Here is a 15,154-nt window from a genome sequence, read left to right on the forward strand (position 1 = left end):
TGCACTGCGCAGTTGACCCTTGTGCGGTGTGGTGCGGTGAGGATCTGTCCGTTCTCCCCTTTGGAGCTAAGATGTGAATGAATGTGTTTGAATGGATGAGTAAATGGAGAGTGTGTCGTCCTGTCTCGGCTACCTCCCTTCCCTTGGGGGAAGCAGCCTAGGTATATATATATATATATATATATATATATATATATATATATATATATATATATATATATATATATATATATATATACTCACTCGGTGTAGTGCTGCTCTCGCGTGTCTGCCCTTTCCTCTTCTCTCTCCATTCCATCCTTCCTCTTCTGTCTTTCTTTACTTCATTCTTTCCTCATCCTTTTGCCTACGGGTGACTTTACATTCCCTCTTTTGTCTTTCTCTCTTTCATTCTTTCCTCTTCCTTCAGCCTATGGGTGACTCTACACTGAGTGACAAGCCTAATGGTTTCCTGTACACCAGGAAACCATTTACTACGCTGGGTGGTAACCATATAACCAAATTATGGCACCTGGTGGTTTAGTGGGTAATTACAGCACTCCAATCGGATTGAGCCGGTGAAGGCTTATATCCAAGGGGTGGTTGGGGTTATTGCTCATGTAATGCCACTCAGGGATGAGTGAGGCTGGTCACTCTCATCTTTAATGTCAGGACCAAATTGCCTAGCCCCGGGCTTCTACGCTTCTCATGGGGCAATGTAGAATTTGATGATGGATGGATGGATGGATATATATATATATATATATATATATATATATATATATATATATATATATATATATATATATATATATATATATATATATATATATATATATATTCATTTTCATCATCTTACCTATAAATCAAATCTTTCTTGTTTCTGTCTTTCTCCTTCACATGAATTATCTGTCTTCACCTCTCCTTCCTCTTTTCAACCTCGCCTTTTCTTCCCTCATTCGCTGCACACATCCATGAATACCCATAGATCATGAGTCAAACTTGTTCATTTGCGTGTGTTTGAAGATGAGCACAAGGTGGCTCAGTATCATCATCGGGCATAGCTTACGACTGACTCACTGCAGGGCCGGATATGTCCATTAGTAAGGAGTCGGGAGAGACTGACTTTAGTGTTCTCACTCTAACCTAACGTCGAGAGAAGGATACGGCGGCAAAGAATTATATCATCTATATTTGCTCATGTTGTGACATCACAAAGCAATTTTATAATTTTCACCAGTTTATCTATCTCAATCTTTATCTATCTGTCTTTCTTTACGGATATTTTATTCAGAGTAACACCAAACCTCGTTGTTGGCTGAGAAGAATGCAAAGAGTCAAGTGGCTGAACGGTACAATTAATTATCTGGTTTCTTGTGTTGGATGCTTATAGAGTTTTTTTTTTTTTTTTTAATGCGAGGAAGAAGGAACCAGAGGCTGAGCCCGCATTAACGTTTCCTCCAAGAAAGAAACAAAAACAATACAAATTAGAGCCAAATTCAAGATCAGTTCATTGCGAGATGCCTGGACACACTGTGTTTGAAAGACGGGAGATCATAGGATGTAGGAAATACAGACAGAAGGAGACAGTTCCAGAGTTGACCTGTTGCATAAATGAAGGACTGAAAGTAACGGTTAACTCTTGGATTAGAGAGTTGGACAGCAAAAGGATGAGGGTTTGTTGCTAGACGGGTGCTACGCGCTCGTCGTAAAGGTGGAGGGATGCAAGCAGACAGTTCAGAGGAGCAGTGACTGTTGGAGTAGTGATAGAAAAGAGATAAAGAGGCAACAGCTCGGCGAAGAGACAAAGGTTGAAAGGAGCCAGTAAGAGGAGGAGAGTTGATGAGACGAATAGCCTTTGACTCCACCCTGTTGAGAAGAGCTGTATTTGGGGAGCCTCCCCACACAAGAGAGTTGTACTCTAAACAGGGGCGAATAAAACCCCTGTATAAAGTCAACAACTGTGCAGGAGTAAAGAAGGCACGGAGTCAGCTTAGCACACCCAATCTCTTGGAAGCAGATTTTACAAGAGATGTAATATGATCTTTCCAAGATAAGTCCTGTGTGAATGAAACCCCAAGCATGTTCAAGGTTGATACAGGACTGAGCTGGATATTATTAAACATTAGTGGGTATTCATGTGGAAGATTTTGACAGGTTGATAGGTGTAAAAACTGAGTCTTTGATGCATTAAAAATAACAAGATTATTTTTACCCCAGTCAGAGATACGAGCCAATTCAGATTTTAGGTGTGCCATAGCCTCATCTCTTGTTTGTTGAAGTAACTGCTGAGATGGACGTTGCCGGAACCGAATGGAAAGGTGAAGGGTGGAATCATCAGTGTACGAATGAATAGGGTTAGATCTACAGCTTAGATCAAAAATGAATAAAAGGAAGAGAGTTGGTGATAGGACAGAGCCCTGAGGAACACCACTGTTAATAGTTCTAGGAGAAGAACGATGGCCGTCTACAACAGCAGCTATAGAACGACCGGAAAGGAAGCTATAGATGAAGGCACAGACAGAAGGATAGAAACTGTAAGATGGCAGTTTGGAAATTAAAGATTTATGCCAGACTCGATCAAAAAGCCTTTGAGATGTCAAGTGCAATGGCAAAGCTTTCGCCAAAGTCCCGAAAGGAGGATGACCAGGAATCTGAAAGGTAGGTGAGAAGGTCGCCAGTGGAGCGTCCCTGACGGAACCCATACTGACGATCAGAAAGAAGGTTGTAATAGGAAAGATGCTTTAAAATTTTTCTGCAAAGAATGGACTCAAAAACTTTTGAGACACAGGATGTTAAAGCAATTGGACGATAGTTAGAGGGTTGGGAACGGTCACCCTTCTTTGGGACCGGCTGAATGAGAGCTAACTTCCAGCAAGAAGGAAAGGTACAAGCAGGAAGACAAAGGCGAAAGAGTTTACCTAGGCAGGGTGTAAGCACAGAAGCACAGTTCTTGAGAACAACAGGAGGGACCCCATCAGGCCCATATGCCTTGTTAGTATTGAGGCCAGTGATGGCAGAAAATACATCAGCTGAAGAAATTTTAATGTCAGCCATGAGGAAGTCAGAGGGAGAAGTGAAGGAGGAACAGCACCGGAATCGTCTAAGGTGGAATTGGAGGAGAAAGTCTGAGCAAAGAGATCTACTTTATCAGTAGAAGAAATAGCTACAGAGCCATCAGAGTAGAATCCATCGTAGAAGTAAGATAGTCAAAGAATTTTTGATAGTTAGTAGAATTAGGAGATAAGTAAACAGCACAGATATATTTAGTCAGAGAATGACAGGACAGCCGAAGCCAGAGAGTAGAGAATTCAGAAGTTCAGGAACACGAGGGCAAGATAGGTCGTTGCACACATATACACAGCATCCACCTTTGGCTTTGAAATGAGTATAGAGAAAGTAAGAGGATACAGAGAAGGGTTTGCTGTCAGTTGCCTCAGACAGCTGAGTCTCAGTGAGGAAGAGAAGGTGAGGTTTAGAGGAGGAGAGGTGATGTTCAACAGACAGAAAGTTAGAGGAAAGGCCTCGAATATTGCGGTAATGAAGAATAAGTGAATCAGACAGTGGATCCAGGCAACTCAGAGTGTCGTTACCGGGAGAGGGGCGGATGGTAGGGGCATTTATGGTCGCCCCCCCTGGGGACTCCGAGGCATTGTTGTTTTGCGCCATTTTTCTTTTATTCTATTTTGAGTGCTTTCACTTTAACCTGGCCAAGTTATTAATCTTTTTGCAGCTTATTTCACGTAGATAAAAGATGCACTGTTGCATCTATATCTCTTTTCTATCGCTACTTCAATGGTCATTGCTTCTCTGAACTGTCTGCTTCCATCCCTCCATAACTAAGGAAGGCGCGTAGCACCCATCTAGCAACAAACTCTCATCCCATTTCTGTCCAACTGTCTAATGCAAGAGTTAACCGTTACTCCCAGTCCTTCATGTATGTAACAGGTCAACTCAGGAACTGTCTCCTTATGTCTGTATTTCCTACTGTCTATGATCTCCAGTCTTTCAAAAGCAGTGTGTCCAAGCATCTAGAAATGAACGGATCTTGAATTTGCCTCTCTGTTACTTTGTTTTTGTTTTTTCTTGGAAGGAACAATTTGCGAGCTCCTGGCCTTTGGTTCCTTCTTCCTTGCATAAAAAAGAATACTTCAATGGCAGAAAAAGACATTGCTACGTCCCTGCATCTATTCTATTGAAAGTCTTCGTAATTAGCACCATATTTTTGTGTAATCTATTGGTACAAGTAGGCATTCATGATGGAGATATGGCAAGTATTAAAAGAAGCATATTTACTGTGTTCACGGTACTACCAGATCTTCTTCACTCGAGATTTTACGCAATATGATAAGCGCAATAAGTAAGAAATTTCCATGTCATTCTGCACCATAAGATGTTGTTAATCAATGTTATTTACCATTCTGACCCAGTTTAGCTTCTTTGATGAAGTATTTTATATTCTGTTAATAAATTTTGAACTAGAGGAGTTAGATACTGGCTTCAGTAACCACTTCTCTTTATAGTTTTTTCATGAGGTGAGTAACATCATCTTGGTAGTAAAAATACAATAACGAAATACATCATTGATGTTTAAAGTTTTATTGTAATCTGGCAAAAAACGTCTGAGTGATGTGTTGGGACGAGACACGTGGAACGTGATGTGTAGAGAGAAGTATCAATGCAAAAAGGCTAGGAACTTATGGTATAATCAACAGACCACAGTTTTCTCTCCCTCGTAATGAAGTTGAGAGTGAAGACAGTTTTAAAAACTTGAGATGAAATGCTTATTTGAATATTATGGTGTTAAATGATTAATATATTATGTGTTATTCACGGCTACACTCACACTTCGCCCCCCCACCCACCACCTCATTGAATATTACCTAACATCACCTAACATATTCTAAACTAAACAAGCTTATCATACCCTGATCAGATTTAACCTAACGACCAGACCGAAGCTAACCTTAACAAATCCAGTAACACCCAAATTCACCGAACTCAAACAAACCAAACTTAACTCATCGCACCCTGACGTAAATTGATTTGACGTAACCTTATCAACCCACCTCAGCTTAACCTATCTCAAACTAATGTAATCTAGTCCAGGTGTACACTTAGTCTAACGTAACCTAACTAAGCCTAATCTACTCTCATGTAACCTAACCTGACCTAACCTAACCCAGCCTACTCTAACCTACCCTACCCTATCCACATCCAATCCTATCAAACTTATTCTAACCTGACCTAACCTAGAGTGTCCTTGTCAGTGTTGGGTCCACTACTCCAATCGTAAACAGTCAGCATAATGGCAATGATCCCAGTGACTGAGTAGACATATTCTATTCTAACCTAACCTAGCTTAGCCCAAATTAACCAATCCTAACGTCACCTACTCTGCCCTACCCTACCGCAATCAGTGTCTGATCCTCTACACCAGCCATTAACACCACAGTGATGGCAGTGATCCCCGTAACATGGGTCGCACCAGGGAGTTGTGAAGCTTTACAATGGCCAGATTTGCATACACCAGTGCTCGATGCAGCTTTGTTGGTGTGGGATACGATTCTCGCTTGGGGCCTTTATTGTGTTGACAGATCCAATCCCAGGACAAATTTTGGTTTACTTCTTGACACCAAAAAGCAAATTTATTCATATTTAGAAAGCCTTTTAGTTTTGGAAAGGGTTAATGAAGGCTGTATCTAATGCCTCCAGCTCCAAGTCTCTCTCATAAGGTTTAGGCAATCGTCTGGAGAAAGAGAAGCATGAACTAAAAAATATGTCACTGAACTGAAGGGTTTAATACAGAACCTAGGTTGTTGCCTTGCTGTATGGTATGCGTTACCAGCGTAATAGATGATATGGAAATAATTTTATTTTGTCATCATATTCACACCTAGTGTCCAGCACAGTCTATACTATATTAAAGATTTACACACACACACACACACACACACACACACACACACACACACACGGGGTGTCCAGGAACGCTGCTTACCAGCTTCGGGAGGTGATTGCTGGACTAATTTTGAATGTAAAAAAAAAAAAAAAATGTTATATCGACATGGGTTCAGTTCTTACACATTACGGAGCTACAGTTACAAATGAACTTATGGACAAAAATGGTCTTCCTCATAACCTCATCAATTTAGTCATCAATAACTGTAGCTCCGGTTCGTTTGGAAATTGGACCCTTGTTGATATACCAAGTTTTACATAAAAACAGCTCTAGAACCACCACCTAGAGTTAGTCTTCTCTCTCTCTCTCTCTCTCTCTCTCTCTCTCTCTCTCTCTCTCTCTCTCTCTCTCTCTCTCTCTCTCTCTCCTTGTTACTGTACGTAGAATCACTTTCTGTGGGCACATATATCACCGTTCCCGTTATGTGTTCACCTGAGCGTCCCGGACTGTAGGCCAGGGTGTATATTACTCCTTGGTGGTGTGTCGTGTAGCATGATTTGAGCACCGCCTTTGAACCCATCCCTCTCCTCCTCTCTTCCTTTCCCAATCTCCATCTTGTTCATCCTCTCCCTTCTCCCATCACCCTCCCATCCAATTGCACATCATTTCCTAATCTCTCTCCTCCATTCCCACCCCACCCTTTGTGTTCCCGTCTCAGTGTTGAAGCCGCTTTTGGATTTCATGATTGTTATACGAAGCGGGGGGGTGGAAGTGATGAAGTGATGACAGACGAAGTGGTTAGGGCCAAGTTGGAAAGAACCGATATAACAGCAGTGGTAGAAATGGGAAGAAGACGAAACTGAGAAGAGAGAAGGAGAGGGATTAAGTGAGAGAGGAGACAAACAAAAATTAAACCGACTTAAACTTTTCAAAACAAAACACACATCGAACACATGAACTTTGGTCAGTGAGGAAGAAAAAATAACCACTGGATTTTCATGAGTTCCACTGGCGTCCCTCACGTTTGTACCCCTTGGAGATACATCACTAAATGCTTTGCCATTGAATACTTGTTCCATAATGCATCTCGGAGCAGAATTAGCACCATCTCACAAAATGTCTTCGCCCTTTACGAAGGAGAGATAATGTATGTATAACCGTGGTGTACGTGAGACGCATATTTGAAGAAACAAATGCAGATGGCCAGACCCGTGAGGTGTGTGACTGAGTGTCTGGCCCATTTTACTGGATATCATGTTGATAGTTTATCCACTTTGATTCTTTCTCACTCCTTGTTTTGTGGATGTTACGTCACCTCATTCTCAGGTTAGAAAAACAAGTCATGATGATGATGATGATGAATGTACAGATTTCAGTGGCTTGAATGATGTATAAGTGATTGCGTGCCCCATCTCCTTGCTTCATAGATTTCTCAGTATCTGTAATTTTTGATGAAATGTGGTGAACATAAGACCATTTACTCAGCTCAGGAAAACACGCATCATTAGAAGGATTAATGAACACTGTTTTCTTGCTGACACGTATTGAATAAGCTGCTGATTTCTGCTGACAAAAGTACTATCTTTCAGTGACAAAACCATTTAGTACAATTTTAGTCAGCTGAAGAAAACCCAGAGCATGCAAAGGCTTACTAAACAATGCTGTCATACTGACAAAGCTGTTTATTCTTTCCATCAAAATAGCTGATTTTATGATGTCCGGGGTAGAGTTTATAGAGGATTTTGATCAATGTCTACGATAAACATGCCTCCATAAGTTGAATTTTGTACCAGATCGCTTTGCTCAGTACATCTTTTTAACTTTCATATTCACCCTGATTTAACTTCAAAGTATTTGGTGGCTGCGAGTGTAAAGACGAAAGTACATTGAGGTGTGACAGGTTAACACTACTGTATGATACCAGTCATGAAGCGATGTTATGAAAAGAACGTAGAACAGTAGAACTATCCTTTTTCTGCCATTGGGTACGTGAAATAAGCTGCCATAGGATAAAAATCTAGGCCAGGTTGTGGTAAAAAGTACAGTAAGGCATGGAATAAGCCAGCTAAATAAATCGCAACAATAATGAATGTTTACATGGGCGGAAGTTGTGCCATCAATCCTTACCAGAAGGTCTCTCGGTTAGGTGGTGTGGGGCAGACACGGAGGAAGGACAGTCCTGGGATGAACTACATGACACAGTTTAGCATACTTTTTAGATTAATTTTGCTATCTCCAGATGACTTACTTAAGTTTACGAGAAACTCTTTGGCCTTGAAGGGTTGGATAACTTCTTGCACATGTGGCTTCACTACTAGACGTTTCCATAAATTGAACAGAATCGTCTGGTGTCATCATCATCATCATTACCATCATCATCATTTACAGCAGCGCCCTAGACAATATGACGTTAAAGAATCATTGATCACCAGTCATAAAGAGAGTGATTGTGAGGGCCGGATACAATGGCACAGATGTGAGGCAAATAACAGCATAAAGAGAAAGGAAAAAAAAAAACAATAGGGCCAAGCAACAGATGAGCAAATAGGGAGGCAGACTGGGAGGGGGAGGGACTTCAGTTGAAAAAGTTTTCTTGTCAATGTGCATGGATTTATGAAGGTATATCGCAACTGGGCTTTGTGTGTGTGTGTGTGTGTGTGTGTGTGTGTGTGTGTGTGTGTGTGTGTGTGTGTGTGTGTGTGTGTGTGTGTGTGTGTGTGTGTGTGTGCTTTACTCATGAACAATAAGATTTTGGGCACAGTATTAGTTTCTCGGACGTCTGATATCAATCCCATACATGTATACTTTCATATATCAATCTATCTATCTATCTATTGCCAGACGCCACAATCCCGTTCTGGGTGGCCACAAACATATCGCCTCCACGTTGCCCTGTCCCCCGCCATTTCACTGCCCTGCTCCCAACTCACACACTCCTCTCTCATATACCTCTCCACTCCATCCCTCCAGCTCATCCTCGGCCTCCTCCTCCCTCTTCCTCCATCCACCTCACTCACATACACTCTCTTCGTCAGTCTTTCACCCTCCATCCTCTCCACATAGCCAAACCACCTCAGTGTATTCCTCCTAACGCTTCCTATCACATCCACATCCACACCGCAAAGCTCCTTTATATTCTCATTTGTCAGCCTGTCTCTCCATGTGACTCCACAGGCTCCTCTTAAATAACTCATTTCCACTGCTCTCACTCTTGACTTGTGTCCTTCCAACAACGTCTAAGCTTCACTTCCATACGTTAGAGTTGGTATCACAATACTGTCATGTACTATCTTTTTCACTTCCATGCTCACTTCCCTGCTTCTTATCGCTGCTTTCAAGGAACCAGCAACGTTTCTTCCCTGCTGTACCCTTTCAAGCACTTCACCCACCAAACCTCCATCCTTACTCATCACACTACCCAAGTACTTAAACGTACTCACATTTTCCAATTCCTCACCATCCAACCTCGCTGTACATTCACTAACTTCACCTTTCTCAAAGACCATCACTTTACTCTTCCCTACATTCACCTTTAGAATCCGTTTCTTACACACTCTCCCAAACTCATCCACCAAGCCTTGCAGCTCCCCTTCGTCTTCACTCAACAACACAGTATCATCTGCAAACAACAGTACAGGGAGTTTCCAAACACTACTCTCTCTCACCAGGGCCACTCCAACATCCACTACCCTACCTTGTACCTCTTTTATTTCCCCATCCATGTACAGATTGAACAACCATGGAGACATGACATCCCTGTTTCAACCCAACCTTCAAAGAGAAAAATTCACTTAGTTCACCATCCACACGCACTGCAGCCTTAGCACCATCATACATACTCTTCACAGCATTCAACTACTTCCCGTCTACTCCATATATTCTTAATACTTTCCACAATCCTTATCTATCCACCCTGCCATATGCTTTCTCCAAATCCATGAAAGCCGCATACAACTTCTTTCCCTTCTCTAGGAACTTTTCCACTAAACATCTAAGAATGAATATCTGATCTACACAACCTCTTCCCTTCCTAAAACCTCCCTGTTCTTCTCCAACTAATTCCTCTGTTCTTTCTCTATCTCTGTCAATAAGTATCCTACCATACACTTTTCCTATTAGGCTATAGGCTACTAAGAAGACAGATGCCCCAATGACTACCACACACTCTTTTTCCCATTTTCCTTTGTACAAGGGAATAATTATACCTGATTTCCAATCCTTCGGGACTCTACCTTCCTCCCAGGCCAATCTGCACATTTTCCACATCCATTCTACTACTATCTCTCCCCTCTACTTCAGCAATTCACCACACACTCCATCAATTCCTGGTGCTTTCCCCAATTTAACTTTCTTCATTGCTTCCACAACTTCTATCCTACTGATTTCTTCCTGTCTTCTCACCTCTCTCCTCCTCCCAGCCATTCCCCAGCCACTTATACTCGCATTACTTCCATCCTCTATGTTCAACAATTCCTTAAAGTGTTCTCTCCATCTGCTCACTTATTCTCCCTTTTCCACTAGTAATCTACTATTTTTATCTTTCACTCTCCTGCTAACCTCACTTCCACCCTCTCTTACTCTTTTCACCTCTTTCCAGAACATTTTCTTACAGTCCCTCCACTTTACACTCAAGTTCCTTCCAAATTCCTCATCTACTCTCTTCTTACTCTCTCTTACTAATCTTTTCACCTCTCTCTTTCTTTCTACATATAACTCTCTCTTCTGCCTCTCAACTTCTTTCACGCCCCTATTTCTCATCCATTCATTGTATGCTTTCTTCTTTTGTGCCACAGCCTGCCTTACCTCTTCATTCCATCACGCTGTTCCTTGCACACCCCTTCGTCTTCGCTTCATCCCACACACCACATCACATGCTGCGCATATTTCTTCTGTAAATATCCTGCACACACCTTCCATGTCCCCCATCTGCTCCAATTCATATTTGCCCAATCGTTCCTCCACTTCTCTCTTATACTCGGCCTTTTTCTAATCCTCTTGTAACCTTTCCATTTTCCTTACAAATACTCCTTCTTCCCGTCCTTCCCTTCTTCTGTTTCTCCATCCTAATTGTACCTTGATTCTGGCCACCACCAAGTAGTGGTCAGAAAGTCCACTCCCCCAACCTTTATAAGCTCTTGCATCCATTACACATTTTCGCATCCTTTCATCCACACACACATAATCAATCATTGCCTTCCTTTCATTCAGTTCACCACCCACCCTTCTCATCACTCGCCATGTATACCTGTGGATCATCTTGTGCCTGAAGAGGGTATTGGCTATCACCAACCCCCTCCCAGCACAAATGTCCACTAACGCACTGCCATTCTCATCTATCTCAGCAGGCACACCCCACTCACCAACTATTCCATCCACCTTCACATTCCTTACTTTACCATTCATATCACCGATCAAAAACACTCTCTCATTCCTTCCAAACTTTTCCATGCACACTTCCACATTTGTCCAGAACTCTTCTCTCACTCTGTTTGCACAATCTTGCGTTGGCGCATACACACACACAATCGCCCACATTTGTATTAGTTCCAACGGGAACTAAGTTGTCAGATGGACAGTAATCAATAAGGATGAGGAACTACCAACCCTGTTGTCCCAACCAGAATAAGCCCACGAATGAGAATGGTTCCTTCATGAATAGGAGCAGAAACGCCTGCAGGCCACCGTTCATAGGATGTGGCGCCAGGCAAAGGATTGGCAGGTAATGGAGGCACAAGTGTGTGAATATGTGAGGAAGGAAGGATGTATAATTTGAACGGTAGGTTTGTCTGTGGATAAGGAAAGAAATGGTTGCAGGCTACCCATCACAGGATGCAGCGCTGGGCACAAGTTGGACAGATAAATGAGGAGTAAGGTACGAGACTGAATATATGAGAAAGGGTGTATACATTGTAGGGAAAGGTTGCTAATGAAGAGGAAATGACATACCAAGAAGCCATCCTTCACAGGATGCAGTGATAGGCAAAAGATGGATGTATAAACGAAAAATAAGTTACCAGTGCGATTATCCTACTCATTTTGGGATAAAGGAGGAGTGTGGAGAAAGATAAAGAACCAGGTTGAGAATGTAAGGAAGAGGAGGAGGAAAGGATGTTACTGAGTAGAGATTTCTTAAAAACTCTAGAGATAGATGGATAAATAGATGACCTAAAACGTAGAAGTTAGCGACAGAGTGCAGCTGTAATATTATACCCAGTTTATTTCAGGGTTTACATAATTTTGCAGGTGCAAGTGATAATACATGCGTTTTCCCTTTTGGAAGTAATTTAAATTATAAGGAGATAGTTAACAATCAGACGGACACCACACCACACCACAGCGCTGTCGTTACTGCTATCTTCACACCCGCGGATGTGATATTTAGGTGCTAATACTCAGGGTGAGGGCAGCATCCATAACCTTTAAACCAGCCTTAATGGCCATCTTTGCTGCATCAAGTGGACTTGTACCGGCAAAAAGCCAGGCCTCTTTATGCGTGCTGGAGCTATCAATCTTCAGCGGCAGACAGCTTATAGTTACCCCACGCCCTGGTTCAAGGCTGAGGTGAGGGGATGGAGAAATGGAGAGATACGGTATACAAGCAAGAAACAAATCAAAGGACTCGTATATTGGACATTATAGGAAACGTGTTAGAAGGCGCCCATCATCTCATTCACATGTTATGATAAGACAGATGGTTTCCTTTACTTCATTATAATAGAATAATGTAATAAGGTTTTGCACTGTTGAATGGAAGCCGTTTATCATTCACCCATTGTTTCAGTTTTTTCCAAGCAAAGCAAATTAGATCCACCAGAAACAATTTGTACTGTTCGTTTCTGTGTATTCGGTGTGTATTTACTTCACTCTGTCCTCCCTCTCGCGGCCCGCCTGCAAATGACGTAGGGGAACGAGCAACAGAACTGAGAAAGGATCAAAGTAATAGCTGTGTGTCCTATGCCATCACATTTCCTTTAACACTCTGGTCACCTCCACCCCTCTTCCCTGACACACCACCACTCTAGTCACTATTGCTGTCACCACCCACACCACCACCCATACCACGGCTTCTGCCAACAATTATTTATCGCCATTCCTTCCAGCACCCTTGCCACCACTTCTACCGCCATCCTTGCCACCACCTTTTACCACTTATGTCACCACTTCTGCCAACACTTATCACCACCCCTACCACCTTTTCTGGCACAACCTCCGCGACAACCTCTACGAACACCTCTATCACCTATCTCACCATTCTACCACCGACCCCTTACGGAGAAAAATGTATTTGTTAATTTTAAGAAATGCTTATTGAAAAAAGAAATGCAACGCCTACAAGATATACTGTGATGGCAAATAATCAGGTAATTGCCATAACCAAATTTGGCCACGTTTGCAAAGTTTATTTCATTAGCAGCATCCTTTTTCTGGCTCAATTTTTTTTTTTTTTTTTTTTTTTTTTTTGCCACATCAAAAATGTTTCGTTAAACCAACACTTTCATTTTTTCTGTGTGCTACCGTTACCCATCCCATCACAATGGTCTCTTGTTTTAACCCCCTTGCCATCACCCCTGTCACCCTTCCACCCCTGTCAGACCACCCCAGCACCACAGCACCTAAATGGGCACAGACACTTCCCTGTCTGGGGGCGTCTGCAACCAATTATTGGAGAAGGCGAGCTAGGGTTATGAGGTACTTAATGTTGTTACACACATAATGCCACACCAACACTACTGGCCTCATTGTAACTTACCTACAGTATACACCAACCACACACACGCATATATATATACAGACGTATTGTAGGCTACATGCCCGCAGGGAAAGACACAAACTCACGAACATAAACGCCCAAATACACAAACACACACACAAACGTATACAAACACTCACCAGCATATAAACACACACACACACACACACACACACACACACACACACACACACACGCAAACCAAAACAGACAGATACACCCACTTGACATGCATCTACATAATGGTGCACATTTACGAAAATCATTGGAAGGTGGCAAGAATACAGTAAGAAATACGTCGTCGGGTAGAATGGATTACATTAAACACTTCCAGTTTTCATTCCATTTTCCGACACCAGAAAAAATCCTGTGTAATTCTTCATGCTGCCTTTATCAGATTCATTCATTTGGCACCTGACATTACCGGGTATAACTTTAATCGGGCAGATAATCAGAATCAAGCACTTAATCAGTAACATTACAACAAGCGTGTAGGAGCCGCCAGGAGATGACTTTACTTGTCCAAGCCTCGCCATATAAGAACACATCTACGATTACTTGTGTGTACTTGTGTCTCTTTGCGTATACTTGCTTGCCTCTCTGTGTGTACTTGTGTCTGTCGGTGTGAACCTGTGTGTGTGTATGTATGTACTGTATTGGCTGTCTTTCTGCACTCATCTTTCCTTCCGCTCGCGCGCGCGCGCCTGTGTGTGTGTGTGTGTGTGTGTGTGTGTGTGTGTGTGTGTGTGTGTGTTTCTATATTGGGTCCTATGAAGTTGCTACCATGGTCATACTGGTACGGTACCTCTGCACACTGATGGTCAAACAATCTATCATATCTCCCCTTAACTAAGATATGTCTACGGGCAGGAAGAGGTAATTGGGGTTGTACTGTAGCTGCCATGGCAGGCTTCGTTGCATCTTTTTCATAGAGATTTAACTTGCATAATACACATTAATCTCTTTAATGTTTTATATAGCTGTTTATCGACATACGAGTACCTTTCATCAGGAACAAAGAAGAGGCTATGGAGGTGTAATGTACAAACTACTAGTACATTGTAATAATGGTGAGTTGGGGGTTGCTTAGATGGAGATATTATTTTTGTGGGACGGAGGTGATACTGAATTGTACTGTATTACTGAATAATTCTTTATATTCGTTAATGTCGGGCAAAACCCGCCAAGGCAGTGAGTCACATGTGCTTCACACTGGCATGGATCTAACGAGCCCCTCCATCACGGGGCAATGCAGGGCATCCACTCTCACTGGTCTGAGACTCCCTGGAACTAAAACTATCGTGCTTTGTTCCAACGAGCCTCTCCATCGCGAGGTATCCACTCATACCGATCTGAGGCTGTAGCTGGGGCTCAGACTATTTATTGCCCTTTGTGCTTTGGTTACAAGCATCAAGCGGTTAGAGTTTTATTTTTTTTTTTAATGTGTTATAGTTTTTAAAAAAGAATGAACAGAAAGCAGTTTGTTAGCCTTAAGGATTAAGTGCCTAGCATCGAACCACTCA

The sequence above is a fragment of the Coenobita brevimanus genome, chromosome 13, assembly GCF_032717465.1.
Source record: "Coenobita brevimanus isolate Jiangsu-jjx chromosome 13, ASM3271746v2, whole genome shotgun sequence".
Classification (NCBI taxonomy): Eukaryota; Metazoa; Arthropoda; class Malacostraca; order Decapoda; family Coenobitidae; genus Coenobita; species Coenobita brevimanus.